Genomic DNA, 25,327 nt, shown 5'->3' with positions numbered 1-25,327 from the left:
ACAGGACCTTTGCTGCTAGGCCCCGTAGACCTGGGGGCCAGCCTTCGTTAACTCTGTCTAGTTGTTTTGAGAGATAGGCCACTGGCCTTGGCCAGGCCCCACAGTCTGGGTTAAAACTCCAACTGCCATTTTTTCTCTTTCTGACACCTAGAGTGTAAAGAGTTTTGTCAGGTCAGGTAGTATCAGGTCTGGGGCCAACAGGAGTTTTTCTTTTAACTCTTGAAAAGCTCGTTGCTATTGGTTGTAATAGATGTAGTTTATCTAATCTACATTTTTATTAACTGTCACCTACTAAAATATTGACTCAAATTCTGCAGCTATTTGATTTCAAACTTTAAATTGATCTGGTATTCCTTGTAGGACTCCAATTGTGTCTAAATAGACATGAGAGTTGAAAGACCCATAAGGGGCTTCTCTCACTTCATGATGTCTTATTAGTATTATTTTTCCTTCTGGTTGATGAAATGCCAGGGTGAAAGGGATAGCCAATTGGACTAAAGTACAAGTGCCACTCCAGTTATTCAGCAGAGTGCCTAGTAAAGCTCCACCACAATACCACCACACATCCACTCAGGGATGAAAAAGGGCTGACTGATTGATAAGCTCTTGAAAATTCTTAAGCTCACTGCATCCTTTCAAGTCTCCAAGGAATGCTAAGTTTCCTCCTTGTCGTGAGAGACACAAAGTGAACTTAGTGCTGGGAGACAGAAGCTGGATGGCCCTCGGGGGCTGACCCACAGGGTCTTTGGGATATAGCAGAGAGAGCTGGGCATGACTTATTACTCCAGGCTGTAGAATCCTGGAAAAGAGCTATCATGCAGCCTATGCCTAGTCAACTGGAGGACCACCTTAGTGGAAGGGGACAACCTGGGCCTCTGGCCTGCCATGTGCACAAGCATAACAATTGCTTTTGTTTAATGTGCAAATGGAATATTTGATCAATTTTAACCAGGCATTTGCATCTTGATATCCTGTCTTAATTGCTAAAGTTTGTTTTAAGTCTTTAACTTCTATGATCCTCCAGTAAAATGAATGTGTGGTTTTAGGGAAATTACAAAAACCAGTTGGGGCAGTCCATCCTTGCTCTTTAGTGGTCCACAGAACATTGGATCAACTATGGCATGAAAGCTGTACATCGGGGTGCAACACTCCTGGTTGGCACTGGGGTCTTTATCGAAATCTCCCTGGATTAAATGGTCCTAGTTTACTAATGTCTAGTCTGAGGGGAGTCAGGAGGGACAGAAGTACTTTTCTGAAGTAGAAAGCTGTCTTTGACTTGGCAAGTCCTCACAGGGTGTAACAAAGCAAGCATTAAATGCAATAGTTTGAGGTGAAATTGACTTTGTTATATTAATAACTAGATGGTCAGTAATAGAACAAGGAAAGAAGAAAGAGTAATGGAATAGATTAAAAGAGTTAAATTTTTCTTAGCTTTAGTTTTGTAGGGTTTTCATCAGGCCTCTGAGCCCAAGCCAAGCCATCGCATCCCCTGTGACTTGCACTTATAAGCCCAGATGGCCTGAAGTAACTGAAGAATCAATCACAAAAGAAGTGAAAATGTCCTGCCCTGCCTTAACTGGTGACATTCTACCACAAAAGAAGTGAAAATGTCCGGTCCTTGTCTTTAGTGATGACATTATCTTGTGAAATTCCTTTTCTTGGCTCATCCTGTCTCAAAAAGCTCCCCAAATGGGCACCTTGTGACTCCCACTCCTGCCCACCAGAGAATAACCCCCTTTGGTTGTAATTTTCCTTTACCTACCCATTTCACATAAAACAGCCCCACCCTTATCTCCCTTCGCTGACTCTCTTTTCAGACTCAGCCCGTCTGCACCCAGGTGAAATAAACAGCTTTATTGCTCACACAAAGCCTATTTGGTGGCCTCTTCACATGGACGGACGCGCATGACAGTTTTCCCCTGGGACTATGGCCCACGACTCTGGAGGGGTTGGTGCTTTCTTGATTCGGCTGTGGTGAATCCATCTTTTTTTTTTTTTTTTTCTGTATGAACAGCAGTCTAGGTGGTTAGCAGCACAAGGTAGGGTCCTTCCCAGGCTGGCTCAAGTTTTTTTTCTTTCCACCTTTCGATGAGAATGTGATCTTCAGGTTGGTGTTGGTTTACTGGAAATTCTAGGGGTGGTAGATGTGCTAAAAGACTGTTAGGTTTTTTTTTTTTTTTTTTTGTGAGAAAGGAAAGTGGAAGATAAACCAAGTATATAATTTTTAAGAAATTGACCTTTTGTTTTAAATGTGGGGACCTTGGCAGCGAACTTTATAGTCCTTAGTGCCTTTTTACTGAGAAATTTCCTTTAGCACCTATTTTTACTAGTTTTTAAACCAAAGAAAACCAAATACCATTTTACATTTAACAATGCTTCTTGTATAATTTTTACACCAGATAAGCTAAATTTTATCTTTATATTAGTGTGTTATTAATGTTAAACCTAATTTTAATAAAACCTTATAGACATATTTATTTAATTTTTATGTTTGACCATAAGGTAAGATTTTACAGACTCTTTTTAATCTTTTATAATTTTTGCTAAAGAGCAGGCTGGTGCTTTAAGAAAAGCTGCTATGCTTTTACTTTAATGTCCAGTTCACAGAAAAACTGGATGATACTTCTTTAACTTTAGCTAATATGTTTACACAATGTTCTTTACAATTAACATTTTAAAACTTGCTTAAACTTTCAAAATAATAATTTTTAACTTTTTAATGTAGGTAAAAATGTACATTCTTATGCCTCCTTATAATCCTTTTACCAAAGATATATTTTGCTTTTCTTATATAAGGTATATAAACTGCTTTTTTTTTTTCCAATAGTTTTACATTCAGGAGGTCTAGTTACTTTTAAATTATACAATATTTTTGCATAAATTCTTTTTTCATACATTTTTTTATAACCTTTCTTTTCCCAACCCCCTCCCCCACGACTTTTACCAGCAATTTCTTTTTTGACATGCCTTCATTTTCAGACTTATTACAAACATTGCTTTCTTTAAACAACCAGTTTATTTGAGGACAAGAATTTACCATACAACACTCTTTTTATATAAATTCCGCCCCCCCTTTTTTCTTTATTTATCCGAAGATGATAACCTTTCTTTTCCAAAGTGAACCTTTTTTTTTATGTCTGTGGACTAGACTGTCTAAGGCCACAGATTAGAAGTTACTATAATACATGTCAGACTGTTAACTTTTAGCAAACTTTACTTTTGTTGAAAACCTGGTAAGTTTGGGATTTTAATTATCCGTTGCTATTAATAACACCTTGTTTTGTCCAAATTAGAATTGCTATAATGGCTTTTAAAGGAACAGGGTACGCTTTTTTTTTAACTACATATATATCTCTCTCTTTCTTTCTTTCTCTCATTGACTTCCCTTTTGCCTCTGTCTCTTCCTCTCTCTGCCTCTGTCTTTCTCTTTCTCTCTCTCCTTGACTCCTTTTTTGTCTGTCTCTTCCTCTCCATCTCTTCCTCTCTCTCTCTCTTTGCCTCTTTTCCTCTCTGTCTCTTTCCTTTCTCTCTCTCTGCTGGTCTTTCCTTGCCTCTGCCAGCCACTTATGCTGCTGTTCTCTCAACCACTGTGTGTTGGGGGCGGGGCATCTAAAACAAGCTGGTCTGGGTTCCCTGGCTTACAGGTTACCTTCTGCCATACCTTTGAAACAAGGGACCTGTCCATGCTTCCTTCTAATGGCCGACCTACCTCTAATGTTGGCCAGTCTATCTTACACAAAGTTTTAAGTTTTTCTGGTGTCATAGTACTCCATAGTCTCCCATAAATCCTTTTTTTGAAATTTTTCAACATGGTTCCTAGTGCGGTGGGCTTACTTTGTGCCTCACCCATGTTTCCTCTAGACAAAACACCACGCTCACAACACATGCACACCACAAAACAAAAAACGGGTAAAAACGGCACACACACACTTTTGTAGTTTACACCAAACCAAAATCTGGGTATCCAGAAACCCAAGCCAGGTCAAAACCAAAACCAAAGTGTCAAGCAATCCAAGTCAAGTCAAAAACAAAAACCAAAGTGCCGATACAGGCACACCGTGGGTGATCAGGCCACGCTTCCACTCAAATGGAGTAGGTAAGTTCCCAAGACCAGACGTGTCAAGCAATTCAAACCAAGTCAAAACCAAAACCAAAGTGCCAATAAAGGCACACCATGGGTGATCAGGCCACACTTCCACTCAAACGGAGTGGGCAAGTTTCAAAGACTAGTCTTACCAAGTTTCAGATGCTCAGACTCCAAGTCCCCATCCCTTCCCGGTGTTCAGCGACTGCGTTGATCCTGCTTGGGGGCGTGCCACACACTGCTCTGGCGAGGCGTCCCACCGGGGCAAATGAATACCCGGGAGCCCTCTCAGGATCCGCGTGGATTGGGCTGGTCGGAGTCCTCCGCAGGGATGTTCCACAGGGCAGACTTAAGCCACCTAAGGAGCTGCCTACACCATCCACCATTCGCCTCACTTCCCGGTCAGGGAACAAAGAAATGTAACAGGAGGAGCGGCAGACAAAACTCCTCAGACACCGATTTACAGAAGGAAGGGGTTTATTCGGCTGGGGGCATTGGCAAGACTTCAGTCTCAAGACCCTAGCTCCCCAAGGAACATAAAAAGGACAATTCCTGTCCCTTTTACGGGCTCATAACTCTAAGGGGGTGCATGTGAGAGGGTCGTGATTGATTGAGCAAACAGAGGGTACATGACTGGGAGTTGTTTGCACCGGTAATTAGATCAGAATGAAACAAGATAGGGATTTTCACAGTACATTTCTATACAATGTCTGCAATCTATAAGATAACAGAACCAATTAGGTCAGGGGTCCATATTTAACTACCAGGCCCAGGGTGCGGAGCCGGGCTGTCTGCCTGTGGAATTCATTTCCGCCTTTTAGTTTTTACTTCTTTCTTTGGAGGCAGAAATTGGGCATAAGACAATATGAGGGGTGGTCTCCTACCTTATCGTTATCTCTGATTACTGGGGATGTTAACTTTCATCACTGGGCTAAAGTTCCTCCACTGCAAAATGACACTTTTCCTTGAAAGCATTTTTAAACAACCAATCCTTGGACGACACCGCACATCAGCCAAATCAGATACACTTGAGGGATGATACAGGCATTGGTAGGCTTTAAACGCCCTATAAGTGACTCTAATCAGTATCCAGAATTGTAAACCTATGGCTTAGACAGTGAAGATTAGAATCCTGAAAATCAGCTAGGAGACCATTCCTAAGGCTTCTCTTTAAAAAAAATCTAATTCTAAACAAAAGCAAATACATGTGGATTTTGGCATGGACATATGGTAGAGAAATAGAGGAAAAATAGAAATCACCTGATGGGGAAAGAGATGAGTGAGTAGACTGCAGTCCAATTTGAAGAAAAAAAAAAAGGCACAATCAGGTGTGATGACACTTGCTTGTAATTCCAGTATTTTGGGAGGGAAAGTGGGTAGATCACTTGAGCCCAGAAGTTGGAGACCAGCCTGGGATATCACCAGCCTGGGTGAAACCCCATCTCTAGAGAAACAAACACAAAAAATTAGCTAGGCATGGTGGCACGTGCCTGTGATTCCAGCTACTCAGGAGGCTGAGACAAGAGTATTGCTTGAGTTCACAAGGTTGAGGCTACAGTCAATTATGATCTCGCCACTGCACTTCAACCTGGGTATGAGAGTGACACACTCTCTCTAAAAAAAAAAAAACAGTGAAAATAATGTTCTAAGGTCACATCTAGTACAAAAACTGCACCTTGTTCTGTGATGTTTAGATGCCATGATTAAAATACAACATGGAGGTGGTTTCCATATGAATAGCTGAAGATTCTCTACTTTTAATGCAACTGCATCATATTCTATTGTGTAGATACAAGATAATCTGTTTAGTAAGCATCGTGCTGGTAAAAGTATAGGTTGTTCCCAATATTTTGCTGTTAGACAAACAATACAGTGAATAACCCTGATTAGGCATCATTTTTCATGACTGGTAGTGTGATAAATTTTTCCCAGTAAAGGTTGGAAGGAAAAATATATAATTTTAAAATTTTGACATGCATCGAGAAATTTTACTCTATAAGGTTTGTACATATTTTTATGTTCCAAGAAAAGTAGGGGAGGGTAATATCACCTCAGTTGCTCTCACACAAATGTCGTGAGTGACAGGACTTGTAGGGACACAGGCATACAGCCATATCCCTGGTGCCCACACAGGGCAGGGGCATCTGGATCCTGGGAAGCTCCAGGAAAGGTGAGAATCCCCTCTAGAGGACACCCTGCTGAGGATCAGAAAGGGGTTAAGGAAGTCCAGAGTTTACAGCAGGTCTTAAACTAAGGGAAAGTTCAAACGGAGGGCACAAAGGTTCAAGGAGGTGAGAAAGTGGTAGAGACTGATGGAGGGGGAAGGTAAAAAGCTCCAGGGAAGCTAGGGGAAGCACATCAGGGCTCTCCACTCAACTTCAGCATTGAACTTTGTAGTGGTCTTGCTGTTGGTGCTCTGTGAACTCTAGAATGTTCAGCACTATCTGGGGACTCTACCCCCTCAAGGCCAGCAGGACTCCCTCCCCCAGCTCTGACAACCAGCAATGTCTCCAGACTTTGCCAATTGCTTTTCCGAACGCAAAAATTGCCCCTGGCAGATGCATTAATCTACACTAATCTATAAAAGCAAATCACCACTAAAATCCATCACCTCCTGTTAGAAGAATTACAAGTGTGAGAGGGGTAAAATGGAGGTCTTCAATATCTATTGAAATGACCTTTACTTAATCAGCAATTTGATGTCCCAGAAGGCATGTTTAGAGGTGATGTCGCATGGCTGCCTGTACCTCACAGCAGAAAGGGTGTGGGTTATCCAAGGGTCTGTAACCATGAACTGGAAATGTCTGTAACTGTGAAAGGGAATGACACACACTGGGTTATTTTAAAAAATTGATGTAGGGAATTCTGTAGATATTGGGAGAAAAAAATACACAATGTAAACCCAAACCCCATTCTGATTCTCTCACCATCTTAGGGCCATCTTGTCTGTCTTTGAATGGTAGCATAGGGATTTTTGTATATTTTCAAAACTGTATACTGTTGGATCATTTTTAAAATATGAATAAATCCCAAACTGGATCAAGTAACTGGACACTGCTGGAGTCTCACTTTTGACCAGGAGAGCTGACAACATCCTGCTCCCCCTGGCCTGGACACTGTCTGGCTCAGGGGACTAAATGCTCTCTTATTATGGAGAAAGATGTTTTGAACATTCATCATTCACTCATTCACCTCTCACACCCGTTGACCTCTCAAACCTCTTCCCCACTCGTGGATTTCATTCTCAATTTACTGAGCTCCATTTCTGTCCCTCATCCATTTCAACATGTGGTGGGTCCAGGTGGTGGCTTCTGCCCATGGTTTTGTAAAAAACAAAAAAACAAAAATAAAAATAAAAAAGACTTTCAAAACTGCTTTGCCGGACACCCCCCTTCAACTGACCTCCACCTGCAGCACCATGATCATACCAGCAGAATTTCAACACTTTTTCTGGTAGTCAAATGCTTTCCATCTCTCATTAGGAAACGTGACTCTCTCCACGCTGCATAAACATTTCCCAGTAGAAATGAACACAGAGATACTGCCTGTGTGATCCCAAAGGAAATGGTTTCTATAAGAACATGCGAAAGCTGCAATTATAGAAAAGACCACCTAAAACATACATTATGTAGATGATTCTCACCATTCCTTTAAGTGATACATTGTAAAACATGACATTAATACTTATTCTAGAAGAATAAAGCATGCATACTGTTTTCTTAAATTAATTTTAATAAGGTGGTTCCTCCCACGTGCCCAGGCTGGGCATCTGAACAAAATTCTCCATCTTCAGGGGCAATGCCTGAGAGCATGACATGGACTTAGGCCTGATATGCAGCCATCCCTGTCCACCGTGTCCCTGCTGCAGGACAATACCAGCCCAGGGCCCAAATCTCCTACTGAAGAGCTGAGAGAGAAAATGGAATATCCAAAGCCTCTTAGCTTTCCCCAGTCCACTGGAATGGTTACCAGTGCAGTCCATTTGCCCCTGAGGACACCCACCTATTGGTCTTTGGCTTCTAAGAGTCACACCTCACTGGCTTCTCTGGGTCTCAGCTGCTTTCACTCTGCTGAGCCCTGCTCTTTCACATGGGGGTCACTCCCCTGCAAGGCATGTCCTCCAGCTCCAGCTGACAGGTCAGCCAAACCAGAACCAAGAGAATGAACAAAGACTTCTATATCTAGTATGTCCAGCAGAGAACCAAACTGTACAAAAAATAAAGAAGTAGAGATGAACACAACTCCCCTGACAACATTGTGTCCCAAAGCAATGTCTTCTGTGCTCCTCATTAAGGAGCTCACTGTCCCTCAAATAAAGGTGCAGAAACAACTAGGTAACCACATGCGAGACAATAAACTTAGAGAACTGTATTTCCAACCATATCAAACAATTATCTAAAAATGGATCAGTGAGTTAATTATAAGATCTATAACCATAAAAACATCTTAGAAAAAGACATAGGGGTAAAACTTAATGACCTCAAATGTGCCATGGATTCTCAGGTATGACCCAAATACATGAGAAAGAAAAAGGAAAAATAGATAAATTGGGCTAAAGATGCAAGCCTTTTGTGCATCAAAGATATTATCAAGAAAATAAAAAGACCAAACACAGAATGAGACATAAAAGTTGCAAATCACATAGACAATGATTTCATGCCCAGAATATATAAAGAACTGCTACAACTGGATAACAAAAAGACAAACCACCAATTTATATAAATGGGCAAAGGACGCAAATAGACATTTCCGCAAAGAAGATATGTAAATCATCAAGAGGGATATGAAAAGAAACTCAACATCATAGTCATTAGGAAAATACAAAGTGAAAGCCACAAGGAGATACCACACTACACCTACAAATATGGCTACCATTCTTTTCACATGTTAAATAACAAGTGAAAGCCTTATGCAGAATTTGGAATCCTCATACATTGCTGGTGAGATTATAAAAAGGTACAGCCACTAGGAGAAACAGTTGTGCTGTTCCTCAAGAAGATAATCATAGAATTCTCATATAAAAGAGCATCCATTCCTAGGTATGTACCCAAAGAATTGAATGCAGGAACTCAAATAGATACTCGCATGAGACTGTTGATTGCAGCATTACTCATAAAAGATAAAATATAAAAACAATCCAAGTGTTCATCAACACATCAATAAACAAATGTGGTGACACATACAACAGGATGTAAATCTGCCATAAAAAGGAAGGAAGCTCTGACATCCGCTGGAATATACATGGACTTTGGAAACACTATGCTAAGTGAAATATGTCAGAAACTAAATAACATATATATATATATATATATATATATATATAATTCCATTTACATGAACCATCTAGAATAGGCAAATTCATAGAGATAGAGTAGAGATGATCAAGGTCTAGGGTGGAAAATACACGGAGTTATTATTGTTTCAATGATACAAAGTTTCAGTTTAAAATGACAAAAATTTTCTATGAAAAACAGTGTTGATGGGAACTTAACACTGTGTATGTGGTTAATTCCACTTGATTGCACATTTCTGTGTGTGTCTCTTTTGTGTGTATGTTTGTGTTTCTGCACATAGTGTGCATCAAGGTTTGGTGACAGAATCACTGCTGAAAAAGGCAGAGGCCTCCACAATTCCCAAGGACCTGACACACAGACAAAAGGTAAAAGAGAAGGAGGGACAAGGAGGCAGGACTGAGAGGGGCGGGGACAGAGAGGTGCCCTGGGAACAGACCCCACCCATGAACCAGAGAAGTGCTCCTGCCGCGGGAAGAGGCTCAGCACAGAAGGAGGAAGGACAGCACAGCTGACAGTCGTGCTCAGAAAGATTCTGGATCCCAGGCTCATCTCCACGGAGAACACACAGGCAGCACAGACCATGGGGGCCCCCTCAGCCCTTCCCTGCACACTGCACATCACCTGGAAGGAGCTCCTGCTCACAGGTGAGGAGAGAACTTCCTGGGAGAGGACAGGAGGAGGAAGCAGAATGATTGGATGGGGTCTCCTGGAGAGTAGGGGGTTCTTTAAAATGAAAGTCAGCACTTTGGGAGGCTGAGTTGGGTGGATCATGAGGTTAGGAGTTCAAGACCAGTCTGTTCAACACACTGAAGCCCCGTCTCTACTAAAAATACAAAAAAATTAACCAGGTGTGGTGGTGTGCTCCTGTAATCCTAGCTACTTGAGAGGCTGAGGCAGGAGAATTGCATCAACCCAAGAGGCAGAGGTTGCAATGAGCGGAGATTGTGCCACTGCACGCCAACCTGGCTGACAGTAAGAGACTCTGTCTCAAAAAAAAAAAAAAAAAAAAAAATTCAGGATAGAAGGCTCTGTTGGAGCCTGGATAGGGAAAAATATACGCAAGAGGGACAGGGGTCAAAACAGGAAAATCACATTGAACCAGAATTGGTAAGAGGAAGGAAAATCTCAAGTGTTCTTGTTTCCTGGTTAATCATCACTGGACACTACATTTTGAAAAATGATAATAATAACTATTATCAGATTGCACTTCAAATGAAAATGTAAGCAGGGCATGAAACATTGTCCTCAGCAAAAACCTCAACAATTGAGGAAAGAAAACAAAATAGCCCTGGCATGGAGGGCCCTTGGAACCCTCACATCTGCAAGAGTCTGCAGCCTGTCCCAGGCACTGGGGTGCAACCAAGATCATAAAAGTCCCCGTACTCAGTGAGCTCATGCTCTCATAGGGAGGAAGACAGACATGCAAAGAGATCTAGAATGTGAGGTCAGGTGTTGACAAGAGCTCCGGAGGGAGCAGAGCAGGGAAATGTCAGAAAGGGAAGACCCAGAGTCTCTGAAGGAGGTATCAGGAAAGAAGTCTAAGGATGCCCTGATGTGAGCAGGACCTGAGGGCAGTGTGGAGGGAGCCGTGCAGACCTCTGGGGAAGAGAATTCCAAACAGAAAAATACCGAGGTCAGAAGTGTTGAAGGAATGGGGTCATGCCACTGACCTTCACCCAGTAGGACAGCAGGACAGTAGGACACAAACACACAATCACACACAAACACACAAAAAGAGGTATGTGTGGATTTTGTGTGTGTGTGTGCGTGTGTGTCTTCAAGGCTGATGACTGAAGAGATCTTCTCAGGACGCATGGCCCCATCTTTTCACCCCAATACATAGGTCTCTATATTGACTGATGCTCTCTCCACCTACTAGCATCACTTTTAATCTTCTGGAACCCGCCCACCACTGCCCAAGTCACAATTGAAGCTGAGCCAACCAATATTTCCGAGGGGAATGATGTTCTTCTACTTGTGCACAATTTACCCAAGAATCCTGCTGCCTACATCTGGTACAAAGGGCAAATAATGGACCTCCAAAATTACATTACAGCATATACAATAGACACTGAAAGAATTATATTGGGGCCTGCATACAGTGGACGAGAAAGAGTATATTCCAATGCATCCCTGCTGATCCAGAGTGTGAACCAGAAGGACGCAGGATCCTACACCGTAAAAATCATAAAGCGAGGTTACAGGACTGAAGGAGTAACTGGACATTTCACCTTATATGGTGAGTGATTCCACATGATGCCTGGGTGTTGGGGGGCGGGGTCACTTCTACTTTGCACACACAGGATGGTCAGGCCTGGACTGTGCCTGTGTCCCTCTCTGCATTATGTCCCATGTTTGGGTTTTGGTATTTAGTGCAGGACACACACAGAGGAGACAAACTTCAACAGATCAGAATTCCTTTCCTGCCTCCAGACCCTGTAGACACTTGCTGCACAGGAAGGACAGTCTGATGGGGGGGGGGGTACTCAGCAGGAGGAGATCAGCCTCAGACAAGCACCTCATGCCCTCTTCATAAACTTGACCCTGAGAAAGACCCTGGAGAAGTGAGTAGGGCTTTGCCAAAGAGGACCCCTGAGATACTCTCAGAGCAGCTCAGCCCAAGAAGCCTCAACCCCAGACCCCATCCCTAAATCATTACTCCAGATAAAGCTGAGGAGCTTGTGTCACTTCTGGGTTGTGGCAGGGCTTACTGGGGCAAAGGATTCACCAGCTGTCTGACGACTGTGTCTCCTGGAGCTACTCACCAGCCAGGGCTCAGCACTCAGAACCTCATCTGGTCAAGGACAGAGCATTCTTCACCTGACACTCAGAGTGGAGAGGACAGAAAGACAAGCTTTGTAGGCCATCAGCCAACTGCCTTGTGGGGCTTAGGACACTCCATAGATAGTCTAATGTCCCCAGAAGCAGAAACAGAAGACAGAAAATGTACCTGGCAGCAGCTTGTCCACAGAGAGCTGACCTAAAGGTGCTCTCTCATGGAAGTGAATAACAATAAATGCTGTTTGTGTGAACACCTCCACTGTGCCAAGCATTAGGTCAGGTGACTGTGAAGAATTTACAATTTATTCACAGATAGCATGAAAACCCACAGTCCATTTGCCATTTAGCTTATTTGACTGAGAGAAAACTGAGGCACAGGAAGGCACAGTCACTGAACCAGAGTCACACAAACACAAAAGGCAGATCAGGGTCACATGAGGTCTGTCTGCAGCCACAGGCCCATCCTCTCCTCCACCAGAAGTGAGGGCTTATTGGATTCCAATGACCCTGTAGTAATTTATTGGCTCAAATCCTCTCTTCTTAGGCATCCAAACCTCAGAGGAGTGAGAGCAAATGGTCAGCTGATTAGTCTGCACTCCAGAACTAAATCACCAGTCTCAACCATCAGAGTCAGTACAAAAAATGTCCAGGCGTCCCCCTCAGATCTTAACCCCTATCACTGAACCTGAAATCCTATGTTTCCCAAACTGTCCATGTCACTGGCATGACAGGATAAAAGAGAGGACCTTGTTTTCATTCCCCACTCACACCCTGCACCAGCTCAAGTCCAGTGAGAGACACACCCTCAGGTGCTCTCACATAACAAATGAAGGAATTGAATGAAGGAATGAATGATCCATAACCTCTTTAGAGACTGGATCTTGGATGCAGAATCCTAGGAATTTCTCACCACACCTGTCCCTTGTCCTTCAGAGGCTGACACCCACGTTTCATCCCCCCACTTCCTCTTGCCCCTAAAGTCATCCCACTTCATGTGTTACTCTGAAGCTCTTTGGCCACTGGAGGGTTTTCACGGCTCCCTGGTCCTGGACTGTGGAAACGGGAGCACCTGGTCCCTGGGGTCACTGAAGTCACTGTAGGCCCCACTGTTCACTGTCATGCTGTCTCTGCCTCTCTCTGCTTCTCTGTGTCCCTCATCTTCCTCCCGCTTCATTCTACCTGGCAAGCCCTGTCCTGCACAGCTTCTTCCTCCACCCCTAGGCCTTCCCCAGACACTCCCTCTAACTAGGCTGACTGTTCAATTCCCTTCCTGCTAACACTGTGACCTGGCCCACCTCCCAGGAAATAGGAAAGGCACAGAAATCAACTGGAGTTGCCACTCCTGAAAAGCTTCATCTCAAGCCAATGTCCCCAGGTCACTAAGAGAATGATCTTCCACTGTATCCCCATCCAGGGATCTTTCCCTTTGTGAGGCTGATCTGTGGACAAGACCGTGGGACAGGGATAGGCAGCTCCTCCATCCACTCTTATAATTCCCAAACAAGTTCTTCTGGCCTCCTGCACAAAAAAAACCCACAATTTATCCCGATGGTGATTTGCAGTAAAGAAAGATTTTAACGAGTCCAAGTCTGCCAAACAGGAGGACAGAGGTTTATTATTACTTAAATCAGCCTCCCTAGTGGATCACGGGTTAGAGATTTTCAAGGATAGTTTCAGGGACACAGGACGAAAAAATGGGTACTGCTGATTGTTTGATGATGGAATCATGCGGGCGGAGGGAAATGATCCCTTTGTGCTTGAATCCGCCTCTAGGTGGGGACCGCGTGACTGACTGAGCCATTAGTCATGGGTATGGATGAGGTCAGCAGGTTGCCAGAATGCAAAGAATAAGAAACATCTCAAAAGACCAACCTCAGGTTCTACAATAGTGATGTTATCTATTGGAACAATTACTTACAAATTTTGTACACTCTGACCAAATGACATTTGAGCAGTAAGAGATTGTGGAAACTGTGCCTGCACTTTAGCAGAATTCAGTTCCCTCCTATAATCTTACTCTCATGGTTTTTCACCAGTTTTACAAAGGCAATCCCTGGGCAAAATAAGGGTATTAGTTTTATCGAGGAACTATTATCATTGTTTCTTCAAAGTTAAACCATAAACTACATTCCTCCCATGGTGAGCCTGGCCTATGTCCAGGAATGAGTGAGGACAGCCAGCCTGAGACTAGATTCCAGATGGAGTCAACCGTGCTAATTTTGTGTCACTGTTGGAATCGTTGCACTGACTCACCAGGGAGTCAGAGGCTGGACAGGCCTGCAGTCTCCAAAGCCAATGGGCTTATTTCACCCATTTCACTTGTGACTCCATCCTCAGCCTACCATGGAGCTCACATTCTCCAGTCACTTCCTAGAGACTTCTGGTTTCCCGTCAGGCATACGACAAGCTTGAAATTTGTCACTCTGTTCTAACAGTAAGTAAACAGCTGAACAAACTCAAAAGTCAACAACCCATTGAAATCCCTCAGAGATGGCCTGGCACAGTGGCTCACGCCTGCAATCCCAGCACTTTGGGAAGGTGAGGCAGGTGGATCACGAGGTCAGGAGATCGAGACCATACTGGCAAACACGGTGAAACCCCAACTCTACTAAAAATACAAACAAATAGCCAGACGTGGTGGCAGGCGCGTGTAGTCCCAGCTACACGGGAGGCTGAGGTAGGAAAATGGTGTGAACCCCGAAAGTGGAGCTTGCAGTAAGCCAAGACCGTACCACTGCACTCTAGCCTGGGCAACAGAACGAGGCTCCGTCTCAGAAATTAAAAAAAAAAAAAAAGTGCTGTTACAGAAATGAAGAACGCTTTTGAAGCTTACTGGTAGAATGCACACAGCTGAGGAAAGAATGCCTAGCTTGAGGATGTGTCAATAGAAACTTCCAAAACTGAAACAGGAAAGTTCAAAAAGAGTGGGGGAAAAAAGTGGGACAACATATTCTACTTCATATTTAACATTTTGTATTGACAATAGCAATTTTTAAATTTTGTAGTTGTGGGACAACTACCAAGGCTGTAACATACACGTAATGGGAATACTGGTGGTGTCGGGGACCTGTTGGAGGTGGCCAGAGGTTGCTATCTGATGGTTTTACTGCCTGTGCCACATATGATTGTTTCCTTCTGATGATGCCATTTTCATAAGTTGGTGTTGTTCGTGTGGGGGACACATGAACCATTGGCGACTCACTTAGAGTCTTCCTAATTCACACAAACTTAAACTCTAGTTGTACTTCCTGAGGTTAAGAGAAAATGAAGAAAGCGTTTCACATACCTGTTTTGGGCTCCTCCCCATTTTTCCTAACTCTGCACAGAAATTAGAAACAGGGAGTTCTTTCTATATTTACTAACATAACACACATCACTTCTTTTAATTCGGCATCATTCCTCCCTTTATGTAATTGACACACTGGCCAGTTCTGTCCTTTTAACGGGACTCTTTCTACTTAAGGACTTGCTAATTTCAAATCACCTTTGGCATCTTTCTTTGAGCATAATTTGATCCTGCTGGAATTCACCCCACACCTAAACCTTAATTGGGTATCAAGAGAAATACTACTACCAGCAATTGATCTTAGATGTTTGAACCATCATTTAAAATTTCCACTTATGACAACATTTTAAACTTTCCTCTAAAATTTTTTTTGGGTCTTGTTACTAGAGTCAGAATATAACATGAGGTCTAAACTCCTGACAACTTTTTAATGGGAAAATTACAGTGTTACAAATTGAGCATCCCACATCTAGAAATCCAAAATCCGAAATGCTCCAGAATCCAATGCTTCTGACCACTGATGTGATGCTGAAAAGCTGCTCTCACTGGAGCATTTTGGATTTCAAATTTTTCAGATTTGGGATGCTAAACCAGTACATCTACTGCAAATATTCCAAAATAAAAAAAGAAGTTAGAAATCCAAAACACTTGGTTTTAAACTTTCTGCATAAGGAACACTTTATCTGTATGAACTATAGGCATGAAGCTGCACAGGAGATCTCTAGAACCTCCTCAACCTGCCTAACTGAAACCACACAGCCATGGAACAATACCCTATTCCCCCGACCCCAGCTCCTGGAAACTACTATTCTACTCTCTGATTCCCTCTGGAATCCACTGAGATGAGGTACATTGAGTAGTCAAACTCATAGAATCAGAAAGTAGAATGGCTAATGACAGAAAGTATCTGCAAGACTTCTTCCCAAATATTGGTCTAATAGCCACCAAACACATATCGTCCGTGAAGGCCAGACTTCCATCATCAGTTCATGTTCGCCCTTTCCACCAGTCAGTTCTCCATTTTCAGACATCCACATGTATTTCTAGAAACAACCAGATGGTCCTCACCTTCCCTCTACAGGGGCAAGGGAACATCATGGACACAAAACAGGGAACATGGTCCTGGTCCAAAGCTATCAGCTCTTGCCTGTCCCCATCACTCTTTGTAGGTCATTCCTTGGACTCTACTCTATCTTTAGAGGTCACTGGCTCAAGTCAGTCACTATCAGACAGCTGCGAAAACTGCCCCACCTTGTGGCGCCACTGCCTGATGACTGCACTGACCCCCAGGCTTGACTCTGGTCTACCCGGTGTTTTTTCTGCTGAAGTACCCAGTCCCAGGCCAGGCTTCCCAGTACCCAAAGGGTTTAAGGACAATGAGAAGTTCTATCATCCATCTCTAGGATGTTCTTGAAAGGGAAGCTGCAGATAAAACATATCTTTTTTTTTTTTTTTTTTTTTTTTGAGACGGAGTCTTGCTCTGTCGCCCAAGCTGGAGAGCAGTGGCGCGATCCTGGCTCACTGCAAGCTCCGCCTCCTGGGTTCACGCCATTCTCCTGCCCCAGCCTCCCGAGTAGCTGGGACTACAGGCGCCCGCCACTGCGCCCGGCTCATTTTTTGTATTTTTAGTAGAGACGGGGTTTCACCGTGGTCTCGATCTCCTGACCTTGTGATCCGCCCGCCTCGGCCTCCCAAAGTGCTGGGATTACAGGCGTGAGCCACCGCGCCCGGCGATAAAACATATCTTGGGGGGCAAAGTAAGACTGAAACTAAGAAGATTCCAGCACTGCATGCTCCAGGTGAGGACCACAGGGTGGCCAGGCAGGCAGTTGGAGAGGGAGGGACTCAGAGGGGCACTAGGGGCTGTGACTGCTGGTCCCATGCCTTTCCATGACCCAATACTGCTGCTCAATTCACACATGAGAAAGTCTGTGCTTCTCTCATATAAAGCAGGCAGCCTCACAATCTCTGAGCCCTCAGATTGCCATGCATCTGTCTTGTAACACACACACCTGATATGGGCTTTTAAGGACTTGGGTGGGCTGAAAGGTGGGAAATGCCATCTCTGATTGAAAAATGTCTTTGGAGGAATCAAAGGTGCCACACAGGGCAATCTTCTCTCTGTTATCTGCACAGTGGAGACTCCCAAGCCCTACATCTACAGCAGCAACTTATACCCCAGGGAGGGCATGGAGACTGTGACCTTATCCTGTGATCCTGACACTCCGAACGCAAGCTACCTGTGGTGGATAAATGGTCAGATCCTCCCTATCAGTCCCAGGTTGCAGCTGTCCGAAAACAACAGGACCCTCATTCTATTTGGTGTCACAAAGCGTACTGCAGGACCCTATGAATGTGAAATGAAGAGCCCAGTGAGTTCCAGCCGCAGTGACCCAGTCACCCTGAATCCCGTCTGTGAGTATCTTCTGTTCCTCTGTGAGCCAGGCTGCCATCCCAAATACACATGGCCAGAGGCCAGGCCTCCCAGTCCCTCTCAGGTGCAAGTACAGAGACCTTTACCCCTGGACATCAAAGTTGGCCATGACCACAAAGAGTAGCCTTAGGCTTGACCAAGAATGGGAGAGAAGAGGCTGCTCCTGTTATGGGAGACTCAGGGTCCACAGCTTGTGATGGGAGAAGTAGGTGAATGTCTCACGCTCCAGATCAGTGAACACAGCAGGGATTTGGCTGGGACTTCAGTGTTGTAACTTAGCTCACAGGGTCACTGTGGCCCTTCCACAGACCAAGATTTTCCCTTCCCTCTGAAAACATCAGCTGTGCCTTTATTCTCTTTGCTCCAGATGGCTTGGATGATCCCACCATTTCTTTTTCGTACACCTGTTAGCACACAGGGGAAGTCCTCAAGCTCTCCTGCCTCACAGACTCTCACCCACTGGCAGAGCTTTCTTGGCTGATTGATGGGAAGTTCCAGCAATCAGCACAAGTGTTCTTTATCCCCAAATCACTAAAACATGTAGAGGAGTCTATGTCTGTTTCATACATAACTCAGCCACTTTTGGAACAAATCTCATAATCCAGAGGATCATAGTCCCTGGTAAGTGGGTCCCTGGGGCACTGGCAATGTGTTTTCCAGTGAAGCCTATCTGGCTATCAGGGAAGAGTTACCTGCCCTCTGCAAAGGGAGAGGGAAAATCAAAAACCCAGGACAGGGAATATGATTCTGCTTGAAAACCACCAGCTTTTGCCTGTCCCCTTCACTCTTTCTATATCATTCTTTAGACTATACACTAACAATGAACAATGTGAAAGGAAATTAAGAAAAGAATTTCCATTCACATTAACATCAAAAGGAATGAAATATTTTGGAATAAGTTTAACCAAAACTGTCTAAGGGTTATACCTTGAAAACTACAGAGCGTTACTGAAAGACATTAAAGACAACATCAGTATATGGAAAGACATTTCATTTTCACAGATTGGAAGAATCAATATTGTTAGGATGACAATACTACCCAAAGTGAGCTGCAGTTTCAAAGCAACACCTACCAGAATCCCAGTAACATTTTTTCCAGAATCACATAAACCTGTCCTAAATCTGACCTGACAGGCTCTTATTAATGACTGCCACAACACAGAAACTGAGGAAAAGATGCAATCATGGAAACGTGGAAAGATTTGATGACGTAGAAAATAGCAATCATTATTTCTCACATCCCAAAGCCTTCAAGAATATACAAGTGCCGCATGACCACTACGGAATCGACCAAAAACTAATCACCAAGCTAGAAACGTGGTGAGAGAAAAAAAGTAAAAGAAAAAAAAAGGCAGGAAAGTATTTGGCCTATCACTTCCCACTTTTGCATACTTAACTGATGCTGAAAACAAATATGAGCATTTTAGGTTTTGAATCTTTCCGATTTGGGATGCTACCCCAGCAAGTATGTGACAAACGTTTCAGAATCAAAAAATGTCAGAAATCCAAAACACTTTTTGTCCTAAGTCTTATGCATAAGAAACACTCAATCTGTGTGAACTATAGGCATCGAGCTGTACAGCAGATCTCTAGAACTTCCTCGTCTTGCATAACAGAAACTGCACGCCCACAAAAAACTTCTGATTCTCCCCACTCCCAGCAGCTCTCTTCTCAAATTCACTCTGGAATTCACTTACATGAGGTCCCTAGAGTAGTGAAACCCATGGAATCAGAGAGGAGAGTGTCCAATGGAAGAAAATATTTGTAAAACTTCTCCCCAAATTTGTCTCATATACATCAAACACACATAGTACACGAGGACCAGATTTCCAGAAGTTCATTCCCACCCTTTCCACCAGTCAGTTCTGCATTTGCAAATGTCCACATGTGTTTCTGGAAAGATCCACATAGTCCTCACCTGTCCTCTGCAGAAGGAGAGGAAACTTAAAGAATCCAGAATAGGGAACATAGTTCCGCTCCTAAGCCACCAGCTATTGCCTGTCCCCTTCACTCTTTCTAGATCATTCCCTGCACTCTGCTCTGTCTTTGGAGGTCACTGGCTCAAGTAAGTAATCATGAAACACCTGCAGAAAACTGCCCCACCTTGTACCTCCACTGCCTGATGACTGAACTGACCTCCAGGCTTGACTCTGGTCTCCCCTGTCTTATTTCTGCTGAAACATCCAGTCCCAGGCCAGGCTGCTCAGTATCTTCAGGATTTCAGGACAATGGGAAGTCCCATTATTACTCATCTCTAGAATGTCCTTGGAAGTGGAAACTGCAGAGAAATCATATCTGGGGGGCAAAGTAAGATGCAATTTGGAAGGGGCCCAGCAGTTGCACATTCCAGGTAATGAACCCAAGGTGAGCCAGCAAGACAGTTGATTAGAGAGGGACTGGGAGGGGTACCAGGGGCTGTGGGTCCCACTGACCTGTCTGTCCATGACCCAACACTGCTGCTCAATTCACACTTGAGAAAGTCTGTGCTTCCCTAAGACAGAGCAGGAGGCCTCAGAGTCTTTGAGCCCTTAGATCATCATGCATCTGTCTTGTGACACACGCACCAGCTACTGACTTTCAAGGACTTGAGTGGGCTGAGAGGTGGGAGATGCCAACTCTGATTGAAGGATGACTATGGAGGCATCAAAGGTGCCACACAGGACAATCTTCTCTCTGTTATCCACACAGCGGAGCTGCCCAAGTCCCACATCACCAGCAACAACTTCAACCCCATGGAGAATAAGAATGTTGTAGCATTAACTGTGAACCTAAGACTCAGGGCTACTCCTATGTGTGATGGGTAAATGGTCAGAGCCTCCTGGTCAGTTCCCAGGTTAAAGCAACCCGGTAAAAACAGTATCCTCATTCTAGCAAATGTCACAAGAAATGACACAAGACCCTATGAATGTAAAATACGGGATCGAGTTGGTAGCATCCCCAGTGACCCAGTCACCCTGGAGGTCCTTTGTATCTTTGGTTCCTCTGTGGACCAGGCCACCAGCTAAAATCCAAACGACCAGAGGACAAGCATCTCAGTCTCTCTCACGTCCAAGTACAGACACTTTTATTTCTGGACACCCAAGCTGGCCATGACTCCCTGCCCTGGGAAAACCTGGGTAGGCACAGCCTTAACCAAGAATATAAGGTGAGGACATACTCTCATCATGGGAGACTTGGGGTCTGCATCCTGTGATGGGAGAAACAGGTGAATACCTCAGGCCTCGACTCAGTGAACACAGGAGCGGTTTGGCTGGGCCTTAAGCGTGTGTCTTGGCTCAGAGGGACACTGGTGCCTTTAAGAGACCTGGAGCATCTCCTTCCCTCAGACGACATCACCTGTGGCTTTATTCTCTTTACTCCAGATGGTCCAGACAAACCCAGCGTTTTGTCTCCAGTTAAGTATTACTACTATACAGGAGAAAACATCCACTTGTACTGCTTCGCGAACTCTAACCCACCGGCAGAGTATTCTTGGACGATTAATGGGAAGTTTCTGCAATCAGGACAAGAGCTCTATATCCCCCATATTACTACAGAGCATAGTGGGATCTATGGTTGCTCTGCTCGTAACTCAGTCACTGGCAGCGAACGTTCCACATACAAGAGGATCACAGTCTCTGGTAAGTGGATCCTGCATCATTGGCAATAGGGTTTTAGGTAGAGTCTCTATGGCTTTCTGAGAAGAGTCAGGAAAACATTTTTTATTCCCAGCTTGTGTCCCATGGGCAGAAGCAAATCCTAAATTCTCCTCTTGAACCCTCCCAATTTGTCTCTACAGACTCTCTTCTCCTTGTGTTTCTGTTTTCTCATGGCTGAACTTCAGTCCAGGCTGAGAAAGGTTGGGAGGGGGCTTTGTCAGTCCTCAGCCAGATGTGGTGGAAGAGGCTTCACAGAGGGACAAGAAGGAGAGTCCTCAAGGTCAAGATTTTTCTCACTGTCACCAACACTTCCCTTTCCACCACGTCTTTGTTTTCTTTTACTACTCCATGAACTTCAAGGAACATCTAAGGTTTGAAACAAGCTCACATTTTTCCTCCAAATGGGAGGAGGAAGTCCCCTGGATGAGAGAGGAGCAGCTCAGACCGCTCCCTGCTCTGCTCCGTGCTTCTCTGGTGTCTGGCCCTGCCTGACTCCACCTGGGGTGGGACCAGCTTGTGTGGAGAAAGAGCCCTTGTGGCCTGTCCTGAATTCGGCTAAATCGAGCTGCCAGTTGAAGTGAAGCCTAGGTTGCAGGGAAATAAGCAGAGAGGGAACCTCGGGGCCGACTCTTGAGCTGTTTCCTGGCTCTGAAGTCATCGGCTGTGTGAGGCTGTGGACACAGCACTAGGACACAGCACAGAGGAGAGTGAGTGATGCACACTTGGAGAAATAGGGAGATTCACCTCTGGGACTCTGCATGGCAGGACACGGGCAATACCAAAAAGTGTGTATTTATAGAGTATAAGACTACCAGGACACTATTTATATATCTAATATAAGGCTTATCATTAACTATTTCTAAGTGTGCAATTTAGTGTTGTGTAACCATCACACTATCCATTTCCGGAACTTTTTCCTTCTACCATTAAACTTCTGTACCCAATAAACAGTAACTCTTACTCCTTCTCCCCCTAACCCGTAGCATTCACCATTCTACTTTCTGTCTCTATGTAACTGGCTATTATATCTTTTATAAATGGAAGTATGTAATAATTACCCTTTTGTATCTGGCTTATTTCAGTTAGCATAATGTCTTCAAGGTTCATCCATTTTGCACGATGTATTGGAATTTTATTCCTTGTTAAGCTTGAATAACATTTCTTTTTTTTTATTATTACTATACTTTAAGTTCTAGGGTACATGTGCATAACGTGCAGGTTTGTTACATATGTATACTTGTGCCATGTTGGTGTGCTGCACCCATCAACTTGTCATTTACATCAGGTATAACTCCCAATGTCATCCCTCCCTCCTGCCCCTCCCCATGATAGGCCCCGGTGTGTGATGTTCCCCTTCCCGAGTCCAGGTGATCTCATTGTTCAATTTCCACCTGTGAGTGAGAACATGCGGTGTTTGGTTTTCTGTTCTTGCCATAGTTTGCTGAGAATGATGGTTTCCAGCTGCATCCATGTCCCTACAAAGGACACAAACTCATCCTTTTTTATGGCTGCATAGTATTCTGTGGTGTATATGTGCCACATTTTCTTAATCCAGTCTGTTACTGATGAACATTTGGGTTGATTCCAAGTCTTTGCTATTGTGAATAGTGCCTCAATAAATATACATGTGCATGTGTCTTTAGAGCAGCATGATTTATAATCCTTTGGGTACATACCCAGTAATGGGATGGCTGGGTCATATTGTACTTCTAGTTCTAGATCCTTGAGGAATTGCCATACTGTTTTCCATAATGGTTGAACTAGCTTACAATCCCACCAACAGCGTAAAAGTGTTCCTATTTCTCCACATCCTCTCCAGCATCTGTTGCTTCCTGACTTTTTAATGATTGCCATTCTAACTGGTGTAAGATGGTATCTCATTGTGGTTTTGATTTGCATTTCTCTGATGGCCAGTGGTGATGAGCATTTTTTCATGTATCTGTTGGCTGTACGAATGTCTTCTTTTGAGAAATGTCTGTTCATATCCTTTGCCCACTTTTTGATGGGGTGTTTGTGTTTTTCATCCACAGCCATCTGATTTTGACAAACCTGACAAAAACAAGAAATGGGGAAAGGATTCCCTATTTAATAAATGGTGCTGGGAAAATTGGCTAGCCATAAGTAGAAAGCTGAAACTGGATCCTTTCCTTACTCCTTATACGAAAATTAATTCAAGATGGATTAGAGACTTAAATGTTAGACCTAATACCATAACAACCCTAGAAGAAAACCTAGGTAATACCATTCAGGACATCGGCATGGGCAAGGACTTCACTAAAAGCAACAGCAACAAAATCCAAAATTGACCAATGGGATCTAATTAAACTAAAGAGCTTCTGCACAGCAAAAGAAACTACCATCAGCGTGAACAGGCAACCTACAGAATGGGAGAAAATTTTTGCAATCTACTCATCTGACAAAGGGCTAATATCCAGAACCTACAAAGAACTCAAATAAATTTACAAGAAATGATCTGTTTCTGCTTGAATCTGCCTCTAGGTGGGGACCACGTGGCTGGCTGAACCATTAGTCATGGGTATGGATGAGGTCAGCCGGTTGCCAGAATGCAAAGAATGAGAAACATCTCAAAAGACCAATCTCAGGTTCTACAATAGTGATGTTATTTATAGGAGTAATTAGTTACAAATTTTGAAAACTCTGGCCAAATGACATTTGAGCAGTAAGGGATTATAAAAACTGTGCCTACATTTTAGCAGAATTCACTTCCCTCCTATAATCTTACTCTCATGGTCTTTCACCAGTTTTACAAAGGCAATCCCTGGGCAAAAGAAGGGTATTAGTGTTATGGAGGAACTATTATCATTCTTGCTTCAAAGTTAAACCATAAACTAAATTCCTCCCATGGTTAGCCTGGCCTATGTCCAGGAATGAGTGAGGACAGCCAGCCTGAGACTGGATGCCACATGTATTCAGCCATGCTAGTTTGCTGTCACTGTTGTAAACTTTGCACTGACTCACCAGGGTGTCATAGGCTGGACAGGCCTGCGGTGCCCAAAGCCTATGGGCTCATTTCACCCATTTCACTCGTGACTCCATCCTCAACCTACTATGGAGTTCACATTCTCCAGTCATTCCCTAGAGATTTCTGGTTTCCTTTCAGGTCTATAACATGCCTGAAATTTGTCACTCGGTTCTAATAGTAAGTAAAAAGCTACCAAACTCGAAAGTCAACAACTCGTTAAAATCCCTAAGAGATGGCCGGGCACAGTGGCTCATGACAGTAATCCCAGCACTTTGGGAGGCCGAGGCGGGCGGATCATGAGATCAGGATATCAAGACCATCCTGTCTAATACTGTGAAACCCCGTCTCTACTAAAAATACAAAAAATTAGTCGGGCGTGGTGGCGGACGACTGTAGTCTCAGCTACTGGGGAGGATGAGGCAGGAGAATGGGGTGAACCCGGGAGGCGGAGCTTACAGTGAGCTAAGATCGTGCCAGTGCACTCCAGCCTCAGCAACAGAGCGAGACTCCGTCTCAGAAAAAAAAAAAAAAAAAAAAAAAAAATGGGCTGTTAGAGAAATGAAGAATGCTTTTGATGCTTACTGGTAGACTGCACACAACTCAGGAAGGAATCCCTAGCTTGAGGATGTGTCAATAGAAACTTCCAAAACTGAAACAGGAAAGTTCAAAAAGAGTGGGGGAAAAAAAAGTGGAACAACATATTAAACTTCATATTTAATATTTTGTGTTGACAATCGCAATTTTTCAATTTTGTAGTTGTGGGACAACTACCAAGGCTGTAACTACCAAGGCACGCAATGGGAATACTGGTGGTTTCGGGGACCTCT

The 25,327-nt window shown here is 43.8% G+C and overlaps 1 long non-coding RNA gene and 1 pseudogene across 2 annotated transcripts in view; one reads left to right on the top strand and one right to left on the bottom strand.

Moving 5' to 3' along the window:
• LOC135968334 (uncharacterized) overlaps nucleotides 1-25,327 on the bottom strand; it is a 142,010-nt gene that overhangs the window by 8,425 nt on the left and 108,258 nt on the right. The window contains exon 3 of one of the 2 annotated variants that reach the window (XR_010583000.2): nucleotides 3,360-5,528. The exons of the other annotated variant lie outside the window; for it this stretch is intronic. This is a non-coding gene — a long non-coding RNA (uncharacterized lncRNA). Of the gene's footprint in view, nucleotides 1-3,359; nucleotides 5,529-25,327 lie in introns of those variants that run through there. 2 annotated transcript variants of the gene reach the window in all.
• On the top strand, nucleotides 9,860-23,989 carry LOC135968333 (pregnancy-specific beta-1-glycoprotein 3-like; annotated as a pseudogene).

The sequence above is a fragment of the Macaca fascicularis genome, chromosome 19, assembly GCF_037993035.2.
Source record: "Macaca fascicularis isolate 582-1 chromosome 19, T2T-MFA8v1.1".
Classification (NCBI taxonomy): domain Eukaryota; kingdom Metazoa; phylum Chordata; class Mammalia; order Primates; family Cercopithecidae; genus Macaca; species Macaca fascicularis.
This window is presented reverse-complemented; position numbering and strand designations above follow the sequence as displayed.